The 22,241-nt window shown below is 44.7% G+C and overlaps 1 protein-coding gene across 2 annotated transcripts in view; it reads right to left on the bottom strand.

Moving 5' to 3' along the window:
- Positions 1-22,241, bottom strand: part of SCAF8 (SR-related CTD associated factor 8) — a 1,826,711-nt gene that overhangs the window by 379,383 nt on the left and 1,425,087 nt on the right. The window lies entirely within an intron of this gene.

Raw genomic sequence — 22,241 nt, 5'->3', positions numbered from 1 at the left:
AAACACATAAGGCACTTCATTACAAAACCCCAAGATACCTAGCGGAGAAACTAGTACTATCAGGCGGCAACAGGTCTACCAGGAGCTCTAACGACCTTCTACTGAAACCACAACATTTCTCCAAGAAAAAAAACATACAATAGTACCTTCTCAGGAATGGCCCCCAGGATATGGAACGCTCTACCCCCAGAAACGAGACTTCATCCATCTGCAGCCTTTTTCAAAAAAGAAGTGAAATCGATTCTCATGTCCAAATTCACTTGAACTTGTCTTATACGCTACTGCAGCTATGTGCTAATCTTTAATTGTTCCCAGTACTGTATCCATATAATCCACTGTATTTATATTTATATGTGTTTATATGCTATTACCTATATTTGATCTGTAAAGCGCTCTCATACCCGCAAGGGTCTTGTTCGCGCTATACAAAACCGACAAAATAAATAAAATAAATAAATATATTTTTTAGGTCTCGCCTGAGCTAGTGCATGGCGCTGCACGTGCAGTTACGCGCACAGTTATGAGCAGAGGCGCCATCGGGCTTTCCTCTCTCGTCATGGCTTATTAAGTGCGCGCACACTTGTTTTCATTTCACGCCTGTGCCCCGCCTTGGCTACAGCTGCTTAGAAGGTCACGCTTTATATTTACAAAAAGCGCTCACCCCATGCCGCGCTTTAACTTAAAATATGGTGGCACCTTTATATTTACAAAAAAGCGTTTGCTGCAGCTGCGACATCGTTTTAACTTTAATGATGTCTGCTTGTGCAATGCGCCACAGCACGCTTCACATTTAACATGGCGGGCGCAACTTTGTTTTGTGCTGCGTGGCTCGCCTATATTAACTTCTAAATCATTCGCTTTTTCTCAACAGCGTGCATTGTTCGCATTAACTTTAACAATGGCAGCGGCGCTTGCTCCCCCGTTCCCCGCCTTAGCTACAGCTGCTTAGGTCACACTTTATATTTACAAAAGGCGCTAAAAAACCTGATTTCACAGGGCTGTCCTTAATTATCTTTCAGCAGCCGATCTATTTTTACCTTAACCAAGGCCCGCTTCCCCCAGCCGACATCGTGCTCTCCATACTAGGCGCCTTCAGAGCAACATGGTGGTAGCTTAAGTCTAGAGCTCCCGCAGGCGGGAGGGTTCGAGGCTCACTGCAATCCAGTGCAGGGGGTCACAACCAAGACAAGAGAGGCAGCTCTCACCTAGAGGTTATGCCGTCAGAGACCATGCAGACCGCTCTTAACTAACTCCAAGGAAGCTTCAGAGCCACTGAGAGAGCTGCAACGGCAATGCACAAGCCTCCGGTGGTACTGTGGGTCTGACTGTTAGTTCGTATAAGCAAAGCTTCAACTTTCTTGTACATAGTGTGGGGGGGGGGGGATAATTTTTAGTTTTACAGAAGTTTGTTATCCACCAAGCATCAAATTAAGTTGCAGCAAAAGTGATAGGAAGTAGGTTCTTTTTTTGGATTTCCAAACTTTTATGGAGCACGATTTTCCATGTCTCAGAGATTGTGCAGACTTCCATTGTGCACAATACATTATTCTGCAGTTTATGTCTATCATGTGCAGTCCAGGTGGGAAAGCAACATGTCAGGTTTGTTATGTTAGTGAGTGGAGTACCCTCTGAGTAGCGGGTGTCTTTTCGCAGCAGCTCAGGGCACTGCTTGCACTTTACTAAATCTCCCCGGCTCGCCCCAACAACACTTCCCGCCCCGGAATCTGCATGTAAATAGCCGTAGGCGTTTCCAGGCAGGGTAGCATCTCTCTCGGCTCTTGTGCTTTGCACACCACAAACTGGGTAAAAGTGAACTTTAATGCAGCGTTAGCTGCACAACACCATCTTCATCTCTCCCTGCATTTTGCATGTTCAGACAGCCTTTGTCCTCCCTAATTTACTTTTATCTCCCTTTATTACTTACTTAAATAATATTACTTTTGTGTTTTCCCCCCATTACAACAAATGATAATAAATATCTGGTTATAATATCAATGCAGCCCATTATACACAGTGCTTTCCTGGTGGGTGCTTTTATTGCTCCATTGCTCTCTCTGAAAATATGCACCCAAACGCCCTCCACAATTCAGTAGGTCTTGCATTGTTGAAAGTTTGAGCTATTGGCGTTGCATTATTATGTGCAACGCCAATAGCTCAAACTTTCAGTCATGCGAGACCCATTGCATTGTAAATGCTTGTTACTCTCTTGGATGTAGGACTCTCAAATTCTTCAATAAAACATAATGCTGTAATCACTGACCTATTTATCATATGGTGCAAACCAACCACTATTCTGTTTTGAGGTGTTGAGGGACAGCTAGTTACTCCTCATGTATGTCTGCATTACATTATCTTGTTTATTTAGCTCTCAGGACTCTTCTGAGAAGTTGCTTGTAGTAAGTCAGGACAGCTAGGTGTCGCTAGCCTATATGTGAAAGCTTCTCCTATCTCCAGATATGTTAGCAACCTGTGGAGAGGGGGCAGACTGATATTAAATAGGACACTGAACAAGGGAAATACTGATGCACACTGCAAATTCACCTGGGAGTGTAGAGTTAGTTAATCTTCACACTTCACCTCTCTGACAGACTTTTAGAACATCCTTGACCCATCCAATGCTAAACAACTTTGGACAGCTAGTTTCTCAGGATGTCTTGGTAAATGGAATCGAATGCAGTGGACAGACTGAGGAAGGTTCGCTAGGCTGCAGATCTTTTTAGCAAGTCAACACAGCTGTTCCTCAACTTCCAGAAGAGCAATTTGGATCCTCTTTCTGGGTGAAAGCTCAACTGCCTATAACCTAGTAAGGAATGGTCTTCAAGATGTTGATATATTTTAAAGGTCACTACTTTTCACAAAATCCTGGCCAACAAAAGAGCACTGACAAGGGGCGAAAAACTGTCTCGATGTGCAGGATCCAAGTAGTGCTTTTTCCATCAGTGTTATCCATGCTCCTTTATGGATCATTTCAGCAATTGCTGAGGAGATCAAGCTGTCATGTTCCTGGATAATAAATGTAACGCAGGGTAGTTGGTGACATCCACACTCTCAAAGACTTGAACCTCCTGAGATGTAATAGATGCCAGGTGAAAGCAGTGATAAAACTGGATTAGGCAGTAGATGGAACTAAGCCCTGGTTCCTAAATTAAATAGATCCAGAAATTATAGTGCTGTGGCTGGTAGATAACGGACCTCAGATGTTGCTCAGTAATTTGCTGCAGTTCCATCAATGCTGACTCTTACTCAGGCTATCTTACAGAAGAAATGTATAAAGAAAATGAGTCTGGCTGACAGCCGCCATTTTTGTGGCAGCCGATCTTCTTCAGGGTATTAAATATTTAATGCCGGAGAGGCATCGAGGCCTGTGACGGTTACTTGGCGGCCTTCTCATCCACCCCAAATACTTTCTCTACTGATGAGGGAAACTATCCCAAAACCCGGGCCATGTCTCGGGTCTAGAGATCTTGGGAACAACAAGTACTTACTTGCACCAACTTTGGTGAATCACTTACGAACTTTGTTTCAACTCTTCAAACTACACGCACTTCACATACCAGAGTGCTTAGGGGCGATCCGGAGGAGAGGCTAGCGGTGTGCGATTCATCGTAGATTTCTATTAAATATTTCTTTAGGAATTTCTGTTTAACAGCTCTTTAGTTAGCAAACAAGCACTACTCTAAGTCAATTGGATTGAATTGGCAAACCTGTTTTCTGCCATCTACGAATGGCAGGTGTTACATAACTTTTACGTTCCTCCATTCACAAGTAAACCATTTCTTAGCAAGAGTAACTATTTCCCAACAGTACAAGTCTTAAATGATGTCAGGTTTGCATGCAATTAAGCAGGATTTGGTTATACAGCTCGAAAAGCTTTTCACTTGAAAGAGTGAAGGGAGAAAATACCCAAGCCATCCATAAGATGTTCAGCTTACTCCAGTATTGGATCTTTCATAGATCCACATGCTTAAATCATTCCCTGTTGTCGAGATGGGAGTCTCCCAGTACCTTAGAAAAGCAATGCAATGACAGGTATAGACTAGAAAGGCCCCAAGCCCTTCAGTTTAATAACATATCATAGTCCTTGTTGTTTTTAGAAAAGAGACCAAACTTAGATTTCACCCAATTAGATTGCCCCACTTCTGTGAGATTTTCTACTGCATGCCATGAGGGAGTCTCCTCTGACCTCTGCTCGGTTCTAGTCATACAAGAAGATTTTCAGGATGAGATTGTGTGTGTGTGTGTGTGTGTGTGTGTGTGTGTGTGTGTGTGTGAGAGAGAGAGAGAGAGAGAGAGAGAGTGAGAGAGTGAGAGTGAGAGAGTGAGAGAGTGAGAGAGTGAGAGAGTGAGAGAGAGAGAGTGAGAGAGAGAGAGAGAGAGAGAGAGAGAGAGAGAGAGAGAGAGAGAGAGAGAGAGAGAGAGAGAGAGAGAGAGAGAGAGAGATAGATAGATATGTGTGTATATATATATATATATAGTTGGGGTCGAGCTGATTCTTTCTTGATGTGACATTCTTTTGTGGTATATATTATATATATATATATTAACGCTCCAAACTCCTTTCACATTCGTAAAAGAATGGACGGCACTCAGTAACTCGTTATGTGGACTTTCTTAAAGGTTTATTCAAAATCAAAGCAGGACGCGTTTCGGCTTCGCGCCTTCCTCTACTGCAACTCGCGCCAAATTCATATAACAGTTTATATAAAAAAACACATTGACGTCAATTTGATGTTAAGTAAACACAAAAGAGAGACTAATTAAATATGGACATGGCGGCCATCTTATAATGGGTTACTTTGGGCATAAATTCATCAGCTGGGTTGTACCAACAAACACAATTATAATCAGTATATCTATTTTTCTTGCTCCAAATCTGACTTTTACCATGTCAGAAAGGTCTTGTGGTAAAAAGAGGCTTTATTCGGATAACCCTTATCCCGAGTGCATATACTGCCTTTATCCATCACACAAGGCCATCACACAATACCTTTTCAACTGAAAGACCGTGAAGGGAGGCTGTTGCTATGGGTGCAGTAGCTTAAAACCAAGAAACAACCTCTGTCAGAGGATGAGGCCAGTAAGGATTCTTCATCTTCCTCAAGGAGGTCTCAGAAGACAGAAAGATATTTTTCAGTCTCACTCTTCTCAGAAGCCACCTAGAAAACCCTCCAAAACACTTCTCATAGGTCTCACAAGGAGCACAACCCATATAAGTCGCCACAAGTTGAGGTCTCTTCAAAACAAAAAGAGAAAAATTATATAATTTCCTCCTGAAAAAGACCTCCCAAAACGAGCTCTGAGCCTCCTGCTCCTCCACCTAAGGTACTTCATACCTTTAAGAAGCCATCTTCTGCCCTGTCAACTGAAAGATCATCAATGAGAAAATCTTTGTCTGCACCGTCAATAGCCCCGTTTTCACATTATAGTCGGCCTCGTCCTTCTCGACAACGACCTTTGTGGCAACGAGCAAGACACCAATTTCATCGATGATGAAGATTGTTCATGCGTCAATGACGATCTCGATGACGGCCCCACTATTGAAAGTGACGACCTTCGCGTTGTCAGCGAAGAAACTCCCATTGACGATGACACCTCTGTCAACGAAGACACCGCCATCAACGACAAAACAAGCTTCCATGGTGTAGATGCTGAGAATACTGTCTATGGCCTCCACGACATCTTTTTCGACGGCCTCCTTGACGACTATCGACGAGAGAAAAATAACCAAAGCATGAAAAATCCAGACATCTCACCTCTGCTCATACTTCTCGGAGTAAGGTGTCACTATTACTGCCTACTCACCTTCTAGATGAAGATGATGGACGACGGCCCCTTTGGCGCTGCGCACAGTCCTTCTCAGTTTTACGTCAAATGCAAAGACGACGACAAAGAGGAGTACTATGATCAGAGCTACTATGCTGCTCTTGAGCAATTCCGAGCAATTCCATCAACAGTACCAGGAAGAAATGGTTTGGCTTCCTTCATTGGTGTTTGACCTGCAGCTTATGCTTACTATCAAAGGCATATCCCTCCAACGTCGCCTTTCAATAGGCATGCTTCTCCACCGGCGAAGCCTTCACCGATGCAGCCTTCAACCCCACAGGCTCCACGGTCACTGCTTTAACCTCAATCTGCACAGCACACCTCAAAGAGGGTTCTCCTACAGGATCCCACATCCTCAGATGATGATAAGAAAGAGGGTGCGCCTTGGGGCACTCAGGCAGAATGGGATGATTACATGATACCAACGCCATCATCGTCAACACCGACCCCCTGTGGATGCTCCTCCTGAAGATACTGGATGCTTTCATAACCTTCTTAAGAGGGCAGCAAGAAGGTTCGATTTGCCAATGCCCACAAAACAAAAGGACTGTTTTCTGTATGACTTTAAAGAGCCCTTTCGCAAGAGCATCGTGGCTGTGCCAATTATTGACTAAGTCTGGGACGAGGGCATAAAGGTCATGAAGACCCCAGCTTTAGTAGCAGTGGTGTTACCATCCCTTGACAAGAAATACAAGGCTCCTGAAGATGCTCCCACAGTTCTCACTGGGCCCCCAAGCCAGATTCTGTTGCCACACAGGCAGCCCAGTGCCGGTCCAAAATCCCTTTGGCACCTATTTCAGCCTTTCCAGACAAAGAGGGTAGGCGCCTTGACAATATTGGGAAACTTTTTCCCTCCATGTCAGCACTCACTGTAAGGGTAGTGAATGTGTTGGGAGTTCTTGGAAGGTATGACCACCAGATGTGGTCAGACATTGCTCCATACCTCGACAAACTTCCTGAGGATATCAAAGCGGAATCCAAGAAAATATTGCAGGAGGGTGAGCGCACATTGTCCGAAATCATAAGTTGCACCATGGACATTGCCACTACCGGGTTCCAACAGCTAGCAGGTGCTGCAGTGCTCAGGTGTCAAGGTTGACTCAAGGCTACCTCTTTTCGGGCAGAGGTTAAAAATAAAATCTTAGACCTCCCTAAGATGGAGAAGCCCTTTTCGGCAAGCATGGGGATGAGGTACCCCAGGCCACCAAATCCGACACAGTCCTGTCCAATCATTGGGGACCTTGCAATTTTACGAGACGCTCAGGGGAGAGGATATCCCTCTTATAGAGAAGGCTACCAGCACTATCAGGATCCCTCATATTCCAGATTTAATCAGCAGTTCCATCCCCAATACCAGCAGAGGCAGCCACCACAGTCATCCTATGCCAGAACCTTTCCAAGGGAAAATTGGGATGGCCAGGAAAAGACACCAGCCACTGTCAATGACAGGTTACAGGCAGCGGCTACTTCCCTGCTATCTCCATCCCAGCTAGGAGGGAGATTAACCAATCACCTTCAATGCTGGCAAGAAATAACCTACCAATGGATCTTAGACCTTGTTTAATTCGGCCATACATTGGAGTTCATCCTAACACCGCCTCCAACCCTGACTCAAACCTCCATGCAAAAACATCTGCGACTCCTCATTTGGAGGTCAAAACCATGCTGAAAAAGGAGGTGCAGAGAGAGTTACTGTAGCCCACAAAGAAAAAGATTTCTATTCCCTCTTCTTCATGGTCGGCAAGAAATGAACGCAGTGTCGACCGATTCTGGACCTGAAAAACCTGAAAACCTTTCTCAGGAAACAGTCATTCCGCATGGTAACACTGCAGCTCCTAAACCAATGAGACTTTATGTCAACCCTTGATCGGCAGATGCATATTTTCATTTTCCCATTCAACCAAAACACAGAACCTATGTAAGATTCATAGTAGCCGACGGCCACTATCAATTAAGGGGCATTCCTTTGGCCTGAAATCCGCCCTCGCAGCTTCACGAAGTGCTTGGCACCCGTAGCATGTATTCTGAGACAATACAAACATCAAGTGTTCCCTTACCTTGATAACTTGTTGGTCAAGGCACCTTCCAATCAGCCACACAAATGTCAAAAACAGCCTGCATGAACCTCTTCAGACAGCTGGGCCTCAATCTGAACCCAGAAAAGTCTACTCTACATCCATCACAAAACATACATTGTTGGGGACCATGCTGGATACAACGCTCAACAAAACGTCCCTCACACCAGATAGACAACTAAAATTTATGACTGGCAAATTTGGTGCAAAGAAAAAGTCACTTTCTGTTCGCCTCTACAAGTCCCTCCTATAGGTGATATTATTATTTAAAAACATGTAAAGCGCACACCAACCCAAGAAAGGGGTTACCATCGCTGAGCAAAAGTGAAGATTAACAGCTTAAAACTGCCAGGCCTTTACGGAATGCAGGTTAGGAAGTGCAGTTTCTCAGGGACTCAGGAAGGGAGTTCCCCAGTTTCGGACCCAGAACAGAGAAGATGCAACCTCTAATGCGAGCCAAGCAAAATCTTGGCACAGGGCCAGGTTCTAAGATCTCAGCTTGTGTGTGGGCTGATAAGGCACCACCAGATACTGTATGTAGAGTGGGCCTGCTCCAGCTCTGGTTTTGAAGATGTAGCACAGGGCTTTGAATTGAATGCGCTTTAAAACTTTTGGCCAGTGGAGTTTTTAGAGAAGGTGAGAGACCAAGGTGTGCTTTGGGACCCTGTAAAGGGGTCTAGCAGCTGAATTTTGAACTATCTGTAAGCTTCGGATGGATGTTTGATCTATACCCAAGTACAAGACATTACCATAGTCCAAACTTGACAAGATTAAGGCTTGTATCATAGTCCTTTGGGCTGTTTAGGGAATCATCCAGATGATCTTTTTCAACCACTTGCGCACAGCAAAACAGGTAGCAGTAATCTTGATCACCTGCAGCTTCATGGGAAGATTCTTATCCAATACAAATCCCAAATTTTTAAACTTAGGGAACAGGGCAGGAGAAGGCCCTAATGATTCCGACCAATGCTGAGGGCCCCAGAGTTGGGGATTCTTTCACAGGATCCTAACCTCCGTCTTATTAGTGTTTAGCTTAAGGGAGATCATCTTGCATTCCTCTAGTTCCATTCTGCCATCTGCAGATGTGTCTGCTGCAAGAGGAATTGACAGGCAATTGATACAAGTGACAGGATCTTCATCCAGGTCACCCGGGCATGGTCAATGCCCTATACTGGTGGACCTGGCAAGAACATCTCTCAATCGGCCTGCCGTTTTTTCCTCACACTTCTCATTTAGACATCACAACTGATGCTTCCCTAGAGGGATAGGAAGCTTATCTCAAAGATCTTAAAGTCAGTGGCAAATGTGAATCTTCTCAGCTTCATCTACACAGCAATCTGCTAGAACTCAAGGTAGTACATCTAGCCTGCAGGCGTTCCTTCTCTGAATACGGAATTCTATAGTGCTCATCTGCACGGACAATACAACCACAATGCACTAAATCAACAAGCAGGATGGCATGAGATCTCACTTGCTTTCCCAGGCAGCGCAAGGCATTTGGGAGTTGTCTATCCACTACAAAGTACAGCTACAAGCAGAACATGTCCCCGGAAAGCAAAATACCATAGCTGATACTCTCAGCAGACTGAGGACATCTTGTCACGAATGGGAAATTGATCTGAGGACCGTCAACAATGTCTTTCTCCAGTGGGGCAAACCGAATATGGATCTATTCGCAACCCCCCCCCAGAACCGGAAATGCCAGCTCTTCGCAGGCTGGCATCCTCATCCGGGGTCATGGGGGAATGGTCCGGAACCTTTGCTTATACCTTTCCTCCGATTCCTCTCCTCCCAAGAGTCCTCATGAAAATGAAGGCCAACCCCTGCAGGATAATTCTCATAGTGCCAATGTAACCATGCCAACATTGGTTTGTGGCGTTACTCCTTCTCTCAGAGAGGATCCACATTCAGTTCAAACCGATATCATCTCCTCTGACAATGAACCAGGGCCAAGTGCTGCCCCTGGGTCCCAAGTCACTTCACTTGTCAGCCATGCTCCTGAGTTCTACAAATTTGCATACTTAAAACATCCCACCAGACTGCAGGGACACATTAGCCAGAGCTCATCCAGACAGTACGAACTATAACCTATCGCCTCAAGTGGAAAAGATTTTGCATTTGGTGCCAAACTGCTAAAGTTCATCCACTTACCTCTTCTCCAGAAGAAATTCTACCTTATCTCCTGCACTTGTTGAAATCGTGACTGGCTCATGCATCCAGTAAAGTTTATTTAGCAGCCATCTTCCGCTTCATGGCAATCATCTACATCACCTTCATTATGGTCTTCCAGACTCGTGAAGCAGTTTCTTAACAGATTATTCATAGTCTATCATCCTCCTCCACTCTGGCAACTCAACATTGTACTTTTACAACTCATGAAAGATCCCTTTGAGCCCATTCACAGGGCGGACATCAATTCCTATCATGGAAGGTAGCTCCCCTACGGGCCTTAACATCAGCCAAGAGAGTCAGTGAGATACAAGCTCTCACTATCCAAGAGCCTTTCCTTCAATTTAGGGATGACAGGGTGATGCTTCACACAAACTCCAAGTTTATTCCTAAAGTCCCTTCAGAATTCCACCTCAGTGAGCCTTTAGTTCTTAAAACGTTGTTTCTTGATTCTAAGACGCCAGATGAAAGGGAACTTCACTCTTTAGATGTCAAGAGATGTTTAGCGTTCTACTTGGATAAAACAAAGGGCTTTCGCAATCAATTATTTGTAGCAGTCAGCGCTCCAAGGAAAGGATATCCTATTTTGAAACAGGTCATTGCTAGATGGATATCCAGCACCATTCACTTCTGTCACCGGAAAGCAGGCAAAGCATTAAGCACATCTGTGCATGTCCATTCTACAAGAACTATATCTACGTCAATGGCGTAGTTTGCCAATGTGTCACAGATTTGCCGGGCAGCTAACTGGAAAACAGACACCTTTACGCAGCACTACTACTTGGAATTGGCAGTTCACAGTGATGTAACTGTGGGCCAAGCAGTAATACAGCACTTTTTCCAGTGAAGGTGAGCTAGTACCTTCCCGCCATCCTCTTACTGTTGCGCACATTATATATATATATATATATATATATATATATATATATTCACAAATCCGGCTCAAATTTCCAGTCCAATGGCGCTCTTTTTACCGGTGCACGACTACCAAGCAGAGCCCCGCTTGAAATTATTGCACAAATCTCCTCGAAGGAAGAAAAAGTCGGCACTCACGAAGTTTATCCCACTCTTCTTTTATTTTCTTGTGATCACTCCAGCATAGCAAAAATTAAACCAACGCGTTTCGCAAATGAACGTTGCTTGTTCACGGTTTGCGAAACGCGTTGGTTTAATTTTTGCTATGCTGGGGTGATCACAAGAAAATAAAAGAAGAGTGGGATAAACTTCGTGAGTGCCGACTTTTTCTTCCTTCGAGGAGATTTGTGCAATATATATATATATCCAACTCCACACCTCCACCAAAGCAAAAGTGAAGAGACCAACAGCTGGGGAACAGTTTGGAAACGGCTTTATTCACACACAGGGGTAAGTCTCGGTCCTCCATCATCCCCACTCGGCGAATGCATTTCGGCGTATTGTCTGCCTTCCTCAGCGCCTGGGATCAATCAGGAAGGTTCGTATGGCGCAGGTATATATTCCAACTCTTCCTGATAGGTCGCTCAGTGTCCCGCTCCTTAAAGGTATATGCCTAAGCGCTAGCAGCCCTGGTAGTTCGTTGCTTGTCTTAATTCCTACCAGTCCCAGGATGCATTATTCATCTTTGTGTCTGGAGGCTGTTGCCTGGGGCGGGTCCACAAAATAGCTGAGGGGAACCTTCCTTATTCCCATGTGCATGAAACACGCCGCCTCCTTACGTCCCCATACCGCTTCACCCTGCTGACAACGGGAACTTTTTGGACAGGGGCAAGGCAGAAATCAAACCTTACCCAATGTGAGGCTGAATGACCCCTACACCGCCATAACAAGTCCCGAACTGGCAGGGGGGCTCTGGTGATTCCGGTAACCCGGATTGAATCCGTTTTCTCCAGCTGTCCAGAACCAACTTTTCAAAGCGGGGGCCTCTTAGCGCGTTGCTGGAACCCGCGCTGAAATATCCAACTCCACACCTCCACCGAAGCAAAAGTGAAGAGACCAACAGCTGGGGAACAGTTTGGAAACGGCTTTATTCACACACAGGGGTAAGTCTCGGTCCTCCATCATCCCCACTCGGCGAATGCATTTCGGCGTATTGTCTGCCTTCCTCAGCGCCTGGGATGCAAATGATTCAGGAAGGTTCGTATGGCGCAGGTATATATTCCAACTCTTCCTGATAGGTCGCTCAGTGTCCCGCTCCTTAAAGGTATATGCCTAAGCGCTAGCGCTATATATATATATATATATGTATATATATGTATATATATATGTGTGTGTGTGTGGCTTTTTTCCCCCTGAAAGGATATTTTATCTGTCTTGCAGTACACAGATATGTATACATATACATATTTTCTTATATGTATGTTTCGCATTATGTGACAAAATGTGCTTCTCAACTGCCATTTATTATGACTCAAGCATGTGAATCTATACATGATCCAATACTGGAGTAAGAAAATAAGTTACTTACCTGTGAATGTAGTTCTCAAGTATTGGAATCTTTCATAGATTCATTTGCAACAGACCCTCTTCTGGGAAGCACACGTTCTCTTTCAGTTGGTGTTTATTTACACTGGTGCTCTAAAAATCTGAAGGACTGGGGCTTCTCACAGGAGTGTTCCGAAGGTGAGGCAACCTGATTGCTTGAACCTTAAGTTTGGTCTTTTAAAAAAAATAAAAAATGACAGATTACTAAATTTAAGGTCCTGGGGTCTTTCTAGTCTATACCTGCATTGCATTGCTTTTCTAAGGTACAGTTGGACTCCCATCTTGATGATGGGGAATGATTCAAGCTTGTGAATCTATGAAATATTCCAATACTGGACAACTACATTTGAAGGTAAGTCACTTATTTTCTTTCCATGACTGAAGATTTTGCCCTTTTAAATCTAATTTGGGTACAATTACTAATCCTGGCTCACCCTGATTTTTGCACCATTCCCCATTAAACTCCACCCCAAAATCACTTAAAAAATGATATACATAGTTGACCTAATTCCCAAAAATACATCCTTTTATGGGAATGACTTACATGGTTTAATCAGCTGCACTATAGTCTGGCAGACATTAAGTTAGCTCCACTTAATTCTTGGCATTTGAGAATACATGTGTATCATCCACCTTTACTGTGGTCAGTATTTAATTTAAGGAACTTCAAAATGTTTATTTTGTCATTTTAGAATGCTTATGCTGCTAGATGGTATTTGTAGGGCACATCATCTGGTATTTGCAATGCCTTGTGGTGTGTGGGCTGACAACTGTGTGTATATATATATCTTGCTATTAGGAAGAAGACAGACGGTATACCCATCATAAATAACTTGAACAAACATAAATTACTTGCTGTTGTAGTGAATACTTCTTCCTGTCAATTACTCACCATAAAGCACTCTCAATGTAGCATCACAAAATAAGGCTAACAAAAGTCAAGTATTAGCTATAGCCAAATTCCTTATCATAGTGTGGATCTTACGGATATAGAGCTTAGCAACAGTGATTTTGTGAACTTGTACTTCCTATACAATGTTCAGAGTGCAGCCCATGGCCTATTTCTAGGCAGTCAATATGTTGCGGTCCGTTTACTGGTCGCCAGTGGTCGAGCTTTCTTCCAGGTGAACTGCCATCCCAGTGGGCAGCGAAGGAATGAGCATACAGAGTGCTTCCCATAGACAAATCCTGCCCCTCCGGTGCCACCATTTTAGTTGCCTTGTCAATGCAGAAGACCGCTATATCTTGACAACAAGATGTTATAGAAGATTAATTGGATTCCATTATAGATGTTACATGCACAGACCACGTTTGGAACAAGATATACAAATCCATGGGGCCTACTGTACATATTAAAAAACACATCTTTTTAATGTATTGCTTGAATGTGTTCTAAATACAGTGTGCTCTCTTCAAAGTGGGGTCGGAGAGAAGTGAAAGCTACTTCTTGGGCAATGTCGAGTAATGTCTAGATGAGCTTTATTCACAGGCATGAATGCAGTTGTGGATTGGATAATGGAGAAAACCAGTTCATGCAAAAGGGTGATTGTAGAATGCATGTCTCAGAGGACCTCCTCTGGTAACTTCACCTTAACCAAACAACTTTCTAGGTAGGGTAGACATGTATGCCTTACCTGTGGAAATAGGCTACTACATCCTTTGTCACACTGGTGAAGATCACTGGTGCTGAAGACAGGCCAAAGCATAGGCCAGCAAGTTGAAAGTGTTCGTCTCCTACTGTGAGCTTCAGAAACTTCCTGTGACATGCCGAAACCAGAATGTGAAAGTGTATATCTAAATAGACCACCCTGTCTTGAAAATAAAGTGCTTAAGACTCTACAAGAGGGTACCCATTTACACTTCTGTTTCATTATGAACTTGGGCAAAAGATTGGACAAAGACTTTCATCGTTCTTGGGAGCTATGAAATATCTTGAAAAGCAGAGCCTCCCTCTCTCTGGCAAAGGCATACAATATCCCCTTTTGGAGAAGCTTACATTATCAACAGGGCATATCCACTAACCTGTATTGTGCATTACCAGACGACAGGCTAAATGCATCTATTCCTGATGACCAAGCACAACTCCAAATCCCACTGACTGTGCCCCAGCAACAATACTGTCCACTTTGGTGGGCACCGCCTATCAATTAACATCTGCAAAACTAGGTCATGCACATGATCCAACCAACTTGATACGTAAGCCAACCATTTCTCACTTGGCATGTGAATATGGTGTCATAATACACGTTGGATTGCATGCTGTTTAAGGCTTTGCATCTGATTATATCCAATCTCTTCCTCTCCCTTTGCCAGCTACCTGAAGAAAAGCTAGCAGGCTTTTATTTTGCTAGGAACAACTGCATTACAATGTTCTCTGGTGTTGAGTATAATATGAGGAAGGCTGGATCAAAATGAACGAGTCTACGTTTTTAAGGAGACCTGGCAAAGCATGGAATTTTAACTTAGATTTTGAAGCCTTCCTATGTGAGGTCATAAAGATTTTGGCCTGCCTCTCATGGATGCCATTTAGTTGTATGAAGGTAAAGGGTGTTATATGCCTACTTCATTATCAAAGGCTGATTACTCCACAGGGTTTAAACCAAGAAAACTTTGAAGAATACAGAACTGAGTAGAGTTGTTCAAACGACAAGAAAACAAATGAAATACAACCAAGACAAATTAAGTGGGCTCTGTATCCCTGCATCTGTAAAAAGGAACCTACTTTACCAGCACATATCAGCATTTTATACACCTGCTTCATGACTTACAACAATTACATCCTGCAGACCTGTATCCAGCGTTGCACCAATGCTACCTGAAGTTGATGAACAGGAATTGCTGAAAAATCTTCCAGATCCAGCCTGAAGCCTGTGAAGATTTCATGGTGAGGAATCATTGGGAAGGATATCCATTGTCAATACCTCAAGATAGTCTCAAAATATTTAATGTGATGTGACCATGACTGTACCAATGTACATATTTAAGTTTGAGACAGCCACATCTAATCTGTGTGTGTGTACACACGTGTATACACACACACACACACACACACACACACACACACACACACACACACACACACACACACACACACACACACACACACACACACACACACACACACACACACACACACACACACACACACACACACACACACACACACACACACACACACACACACACACACACACACACACACACACACACACACACACACACACACACACACACACACACACACACACACACACACACACACACACACACACACACACACACACACACACACACACACACACACACACACACACACACACACACACACACACACACACACACACACTTTTTAATGTAAAGATGGTGTCTAGCTTGTGAACAAAGGTATACCAAATATGTCTTAGCAGAAACAGCGACATCTGGAAGAATTTTATGTAAACTTAACATTTCTTGTTTGAGAACTGTCAAGTGAAAAACCCAGCAAAGGAAAGCTTTCAGAAGCTACAGAAGTAAATTCTCAAAGGTGGTGATTCAAAGACCTTTATTAACATGAAGTGTCTATACATGTTGTCACAAATAATCAACAGATTAACAGTGATCTCAAAGTACACAACACGTTATTCTTAAGCACACCAGTTGTTAAATGGGCACTGTTTTCCTAGAAAGATGTGGTTTATTCAATGCTGATTCTGGTACATCTTCAGTGTTGTGGATGCACTTTGTTCAAGCTTCTTACGAGAAGCGCTGAGAGAATACTACCAATGGCTCACAATTTCAGTTATCCATTTAATGATTTGAAGCACTCCTTTTTGTAGGCTTGAATATAAAATCTTTGTATATGCACACCCTAACATGCAGTAGTTCTAATGGTGGCTTATTTATACAGGCTATGTGTACATGCCACTGCAAGACTTTTCAACTATTTATACAATTAAGCCGTTACGAATGCGTCAGAGAGGGAGGAGATGTGGAAGCGTGAAACAAGGGGTGTTTAGTGAATGAGGAGCTTCCAACAATGTCCTGCTACCTACATAAGAACCCCTACCCCCACAATAAAATTATTAATATGGTAATGGCTTTGCTCCCATTACAGTAGGAGGCAAACACGGTCATGATTTATGACAGATTCACCAAGGTCAGCCACCATGTGGTAAAAGATGTGAGTAAAGCCAAGAGCACGATGACTCCAACTATTTCTGACAAGAGTAGCTATGTTCAATGAAAATCACCCCGAGCTAATAATATTATTAGTGTTATAAAAGTGGTCACATCAGACAAGATCACATTAGGGTGATCCCATACAAGATTGTCAGAAGCGATCACATAAGGCAAGATTTCCAGCAGTTATATAAAAAAACACATCAATTTACAATGCCTCATGGGTAATACATTAGTCATAACTGTAACACCCCTGGCACCACCAGAATGAGTAATATGTCTCCCTAATGCGCCATAATTTATCACTCAAGTGTCAGCTTTAAATCTATTTTGTGAATTTAATAATTTTTCTTAAATATTATCATATGAGTTCTGAAAATAAACACATTTTCAACTGTAATAGAAGATTTCCAATTTTGATTATACAAATTCAACCAAGCGAAAGCTTCTAATTTTGCAGGCTGGGCTGTACACATGAGAGCTACTTACAAGTAGCCAGAGAGCTACCAGTGGTTCACGAGCTACTTTAGCTGGCTAGACGGTCCCATTTGGGCAACAAACTGGTCAGTGTCCCTGTTATATATCAACTGATGTTTCATTAACAAACAAATCTGTAACTCTAAGAGGGTGAAAAGGAAATGGAACATTAAGCTCTGGTACATCTGTCCTCATTCTAATATCTACTTGTGTTGGAATAGAAAAGAATAGAAAAGAGATCTGATTAACATCACTTGTGATTCCTTCCGAAAGAACATTTAAAGCCAGCTTGCTCAGAGTAGTGACTTTGTGCCTCCATTTTTGTGGCCCATTTCCTCTTGGAATTGGTTATCTTACATCAGACGTTTCTTTTGGTAGCATTCAGGCTTGATGACTGGCATTGCACCAAAGTATCTAAGTAAAGTGTTGACTTTTCCACCACTTTTCCCTCCTTGGCCATCTCCAATTGAGGATTATTAGTACGAGTTCTACTTAGGCAAATACTGACTGTGCTGAAACAACAATTTCAGACATAAAATCCAAAAAGTTATCTTTGGGAGAGGCATGTGTTTGGCAGAAGTTCCTCTGATCTGAATCGTGGTCTTACATGAGGTGCTCCCTAAAAAGCTGTGGAAGAACCCACCATTTATGAGATGTGTTTTTGGAATGCTTCTAATAAATGTCCAATTCCTTACCTTAGAATATTCCCCAGGCGTTAGACTGGATCCAGTAATTTTTAGTGAGCAGTACCTATGCGTGCCGGTAGGTGGGGTCATTCGGCTCCGAGTGGCGTCGTCAGCATCGTCCGCGCCAAAAGTGATATTTGTGGTGCCTATATAGGTGTCAACTCAGCACGTTTTCCACGCCAGAAGCCTTGTACAGGCAGGAGTCATATGTCTTTTTAATAGTGATTCACGTTGTTTTGTTTCGTCTAGCACTTTGCACCGCACCTTCCATGTCACTTATAGCATGAGCACCAGATCTCTCTCTAAATATAACGTTTATATATATGATGCAACAAATAACGGAATTGCAAGAGATGTTGTATTTGTATTTAATTTATACTTATAGAGCGCCTATCACCCAAGGTCTCTAAGATGTTCACTCTTTTTTTGCCTAAGTATGTGCTTTGGTAAAATCAGTTTTTTTTCGTTGTCTTCATAATACAGACGATTTTTCACTTTCTTAAAAAGATTTATATCCTAGTTAACCAATGTTCCCTTTAAACGATGTCCAGAGGTGCGGCACCTCTTGACAAAGGCTCCACAACCCCACTCTACCCTGTTTGTTGCAATATCACACAGTGGTGGTGTGGACCTTGACCACCTGTACCAGCCTTCCCCTGACTGAAGAAAGAAAGGCCTTCAATGCCAGCTTGTTCGCTCAGAGCTCTAACAGATTTATGTTAAGTCCAGATTCTACCAGAAATTAGAGTCCTCTGATCTCCACCTCTCCCAGGCTCTGATTGAGGAAGGGTGAGGGGTCTTCCACTGTCCCCAATCGCGGTTCGTTAGCCACCACTGCAGGTCTTTTGCAGTTCCCTCTGAGATACGAACCATGTCAGTGAGATTACCCTGATGCGGTGCCCACTGGAACTTCAAGTTCCACTTCAGAGCCCTCATATGTCAATGGGCAAGTGTCACAATGCAGGAGGTCATGAGGCCCGACAGCCTCAGAGCCAGTCTCACCAAAATCCAGGATGGAGGCCGACACATCAGTGTCATAGCATGAATATCCTGGAGAATAGGTCTGAAGCTGCACTGAGTCCAGAACAAAGCTGATAAAAGGGAGCATCTGAGAGGGAGTCAGGTGTGACTTCGGCACGTTGATAGCGAACCCCAGCGAGTGTAGAAGGTTTGCCATAGTCTGAAGGTAGGCAACAACTGCCAGAGGTGAGCTTGCCTTCAACAGCCAATCATCCAGATAAAGAAAGACTGGAATTCCTGACCTCTGCAGATGAGCAGCAACCACCGCCATCACTTTTTTGAACACTCGAGGGGCAACGGTAAGTTCAAAGGAGAGCACGGCAAACTGAAAGTGCTCTTGGGCGACGGTGAACCGCAGGTAACGACTGTGGATAGGAAGGTGAACATAAGAATCCTGTAAGTCCAGCGATACCATCGAGTCTCGCAGGTCTAAAATAGGACAAAGGTCTCTGTCCTTCTTGAGCACCAGAAAGTAGCTGGAATAGCAACCAGAAGTAGGTTTCTGATGTCGGCACCTTCTCTATAGCTCCCTAAGCCAAGAGAGCTAACACCTCCTGATGAAGCAATGAGAGGTGGTCCTCAGTCAATTTGTCATAGGTAGGTGAAATCAGTGGGTGTGGGGGGTGGTTACAAGGGGAAGAAGTAGCACCTTTGGACTAGCTTTAAAACTCAACACTTGGATGTTAATTACCTCAAGTGGTGCAGGTGATGGCATATCCAGCCCCCACCAGATATACATGGTGGTTGGAGGACATACTAAAGAGGTTTTGAGGCTTCGGCCGCCAGGAGTAGGGGGGTTGGTGAGGGGGTGGTGGTGGTGGTGGTGGTGGACTGACTCAAACTCTGGCTGCCTGTCCCACGTGGTCTGTGAAACCGCATCCCAGGCCACTAAAAGATTGTGCGATTTGCTTGCCGCAGTGGGTGGGTGAGAAAGACGTGGTTGGAAGCCCCTCCAGTGGCCACGAAAGGGGAAGAAGGAAGACTGGAGTTGGCGAGGGGCCATGGAAAGGCCCGAGGACCTGCCCGTAGCTCTACTATCCTTAAAGCACTCAAGTGCTGAGTCTGCCATGTCTCCAAACAATCAAAAGGACATGTCCATGAGCAAGGCCTGGACATCCCTGAAAAGTCAGTTGGTCTCAGCCAGGCGAGGTGCCTAACAACCACAATGATGAAATCGCTCTGTCAAACGAGTCAGCCGTAATCAGCCCACATTGTATGAGGAACTTGGTTGTATTCCTCAAATCAGCAATTGCTTGAGAGAGCATAGCTCAGGACTCCTCCGAAACTATGGGTAGCACTTGCGCAACCGAGTCCCACATGGTATAGGAGTATCGGCCCAAGAAGCAAGCAGTGTTCACTGAACGCAGTGCCAGGCTGGCAGAAGTGAACATCCTCTTTCTAAAGGTATCCAGCCTTTTGGATTCCCTGTCCAATGGAATGGAAGGGAATACGCTGGGGTTAACTTTGGAGGTGGAGGCCTGGACCACCAAGCTCTCCGGGGTGGGGTGCTGAGTGAGGAAATTGAGGTCCCTTGGGTTAGGGCAATGGCGGCGGACAATTGTCCTGTGCACAGGAGACCCTGTGCAGGGCTTGGACCACACCCCATGTCGGACATTAGTAATTGCTTCACTAAATGGGAGAAAAATTTGGTGGGGGCAACTCCTGGTTGAAGCACCTCCATCAAGACGTTCGTCTTGACTGCCAGTGAGGGTACCGTAAGAACTAGGACCTCAATCACCCTCCACACTAGCACTGCCAGTGAGGCACCCTCCTCCGTAGCAACAGTAGGGGGAGAGACCAGGTCAGTGTCTGGAAGGTGTCCAGTCCACTGGAATCCGCTTGATGCTCATACCATTTGTCCTCTGGATCTTTTAACTGATATCCATACGGGTCCGTAGAACCCTCCCATTCATCTCCCAATCCAGGTTTGTCATATGAATAAAGCACTGGCTTCATCATGGGGAGTCTGCCCCACGTCGGTGCTGGCGTGACACTAAGCCCGTACGGCTCTGTGTCAGTCAGGGATGACGATGGTGATGGTGACGTCGTTGGGCATTGGCGCCCCCTGAGGTGTCTGCCGATGGGGGATGGTGAGTCGTGGGGCATTGGCGCCCCCTGAGGTGTCTGCACTGGAGCCAGGGAAGGTCGAGGTGTCTCGATGGTGCCTTTCTTGATCTGTCAATGGTTACAAGGGGCCCGACTGGCGCCAGGGTCAAACCTGCTGGCGGGAGACTGGTAGGGGCTCCAAATGAGATGGCGGACCCAAAGGCACTACAGCAGGGATGAGCCGTCCAAACAGGAGGTGCATAGCCTCATAAACCTCATGTAACTGGACAGGCGTCGCTCCGGCTTCTGGAAAAACAGGGAGGTGCAGAGATGGCCCAGGCACAGGCTCCACCACAGAGCTAGGCCTTGTGTGCCGGCCCTCCCTGTCTCGTCAGATGACTTCGACAGATGTGGCGAAGTTGAAGTTCTCTTTGACTTCTTGCTCTTCCCAGAAGACCTCAACTGAGACGACTAGCCATTGGAGTGGCTCCATGACCGATCTCAGGACCTTCTTCTCGACCGAGATCTTGAGCGTAGTGCGTTGAGGAACTTAAGGGACCGCTTCCTCAAGGCCTTGGGGTGCATGGCAGATAACGCAGGTCTTGGCTTAGTGGTCATGCTCCAAGCACCAGAGGTACATCAAATGTGGATCTGTCACCGACATCTGTTGACACGGCTTGAAACCAGCTTTCCCAGTTGACATTCCTGATCCATCAGGAGACAAGTCTCGAAAAATTCTAGACAAAATGTCGAAAAAAGGTCCGTCAAAAAAGACTGTAGGTTCAACTTCTCTGGATGTGTGCTGACTGGCGCGGAAAGAAAAGAACTGACGTCAGCGCACTGGGGTGGCACCCACATAGCCCTCGCATTGCCTGAGGGATATAGGCTTGCTCATATGGACAGACATAACAAAATGGGGGCGGGGGGGCGGAATTGCTATAGCACACAGAGACAGCATTAAGATCACCACTTTAGAACAACACTGTGACTCGATCATGGAAGTGATGGTTTTCCGAATAGACTTCTCGTCCCACATGAGTTGGAAGTGGGCTCTGGTCTATCGACCGCCTGGCCCACTAAATGGTTTTCCTCTTCAACTCACTGAATTAATTGCTCCTCATGTGATCACGAGCAGCATCTTTTTGCTGCTGGGCGATTTTAATATACACAGTGAGTGTGATTCCAATGTGGATGCAAGGTCACTCCTGACGGATTTAGCTACTCTGGGTTAACCAAGCACAATGAGGGCCCCACTTGCACAGCCGGTCACACTCTAGACATTATTTTCTCAAACTCTCCCAATGTCTCTTGCAAATCCCCTCAGCCT

This window comes from Lissotriton helveticus, chromosome 6, assembly GCF_964261635.1.
Source record: "Lissotriton helveticus chromosome 6, aLisHel1.1, whole genome shotgun sequence".
In the NCBI taxonomy this organism is placed as follows: Eukaryota; Metazoa; Chordata; class Amphibia; order Caudata; family Salamandridae; genus Lissotriton; species Lissotriton helveticus.
Note: the sequence above shows the minus strand (reverse complement) of the source record. Positions and strands in the feature narration are given on the sequence as shown.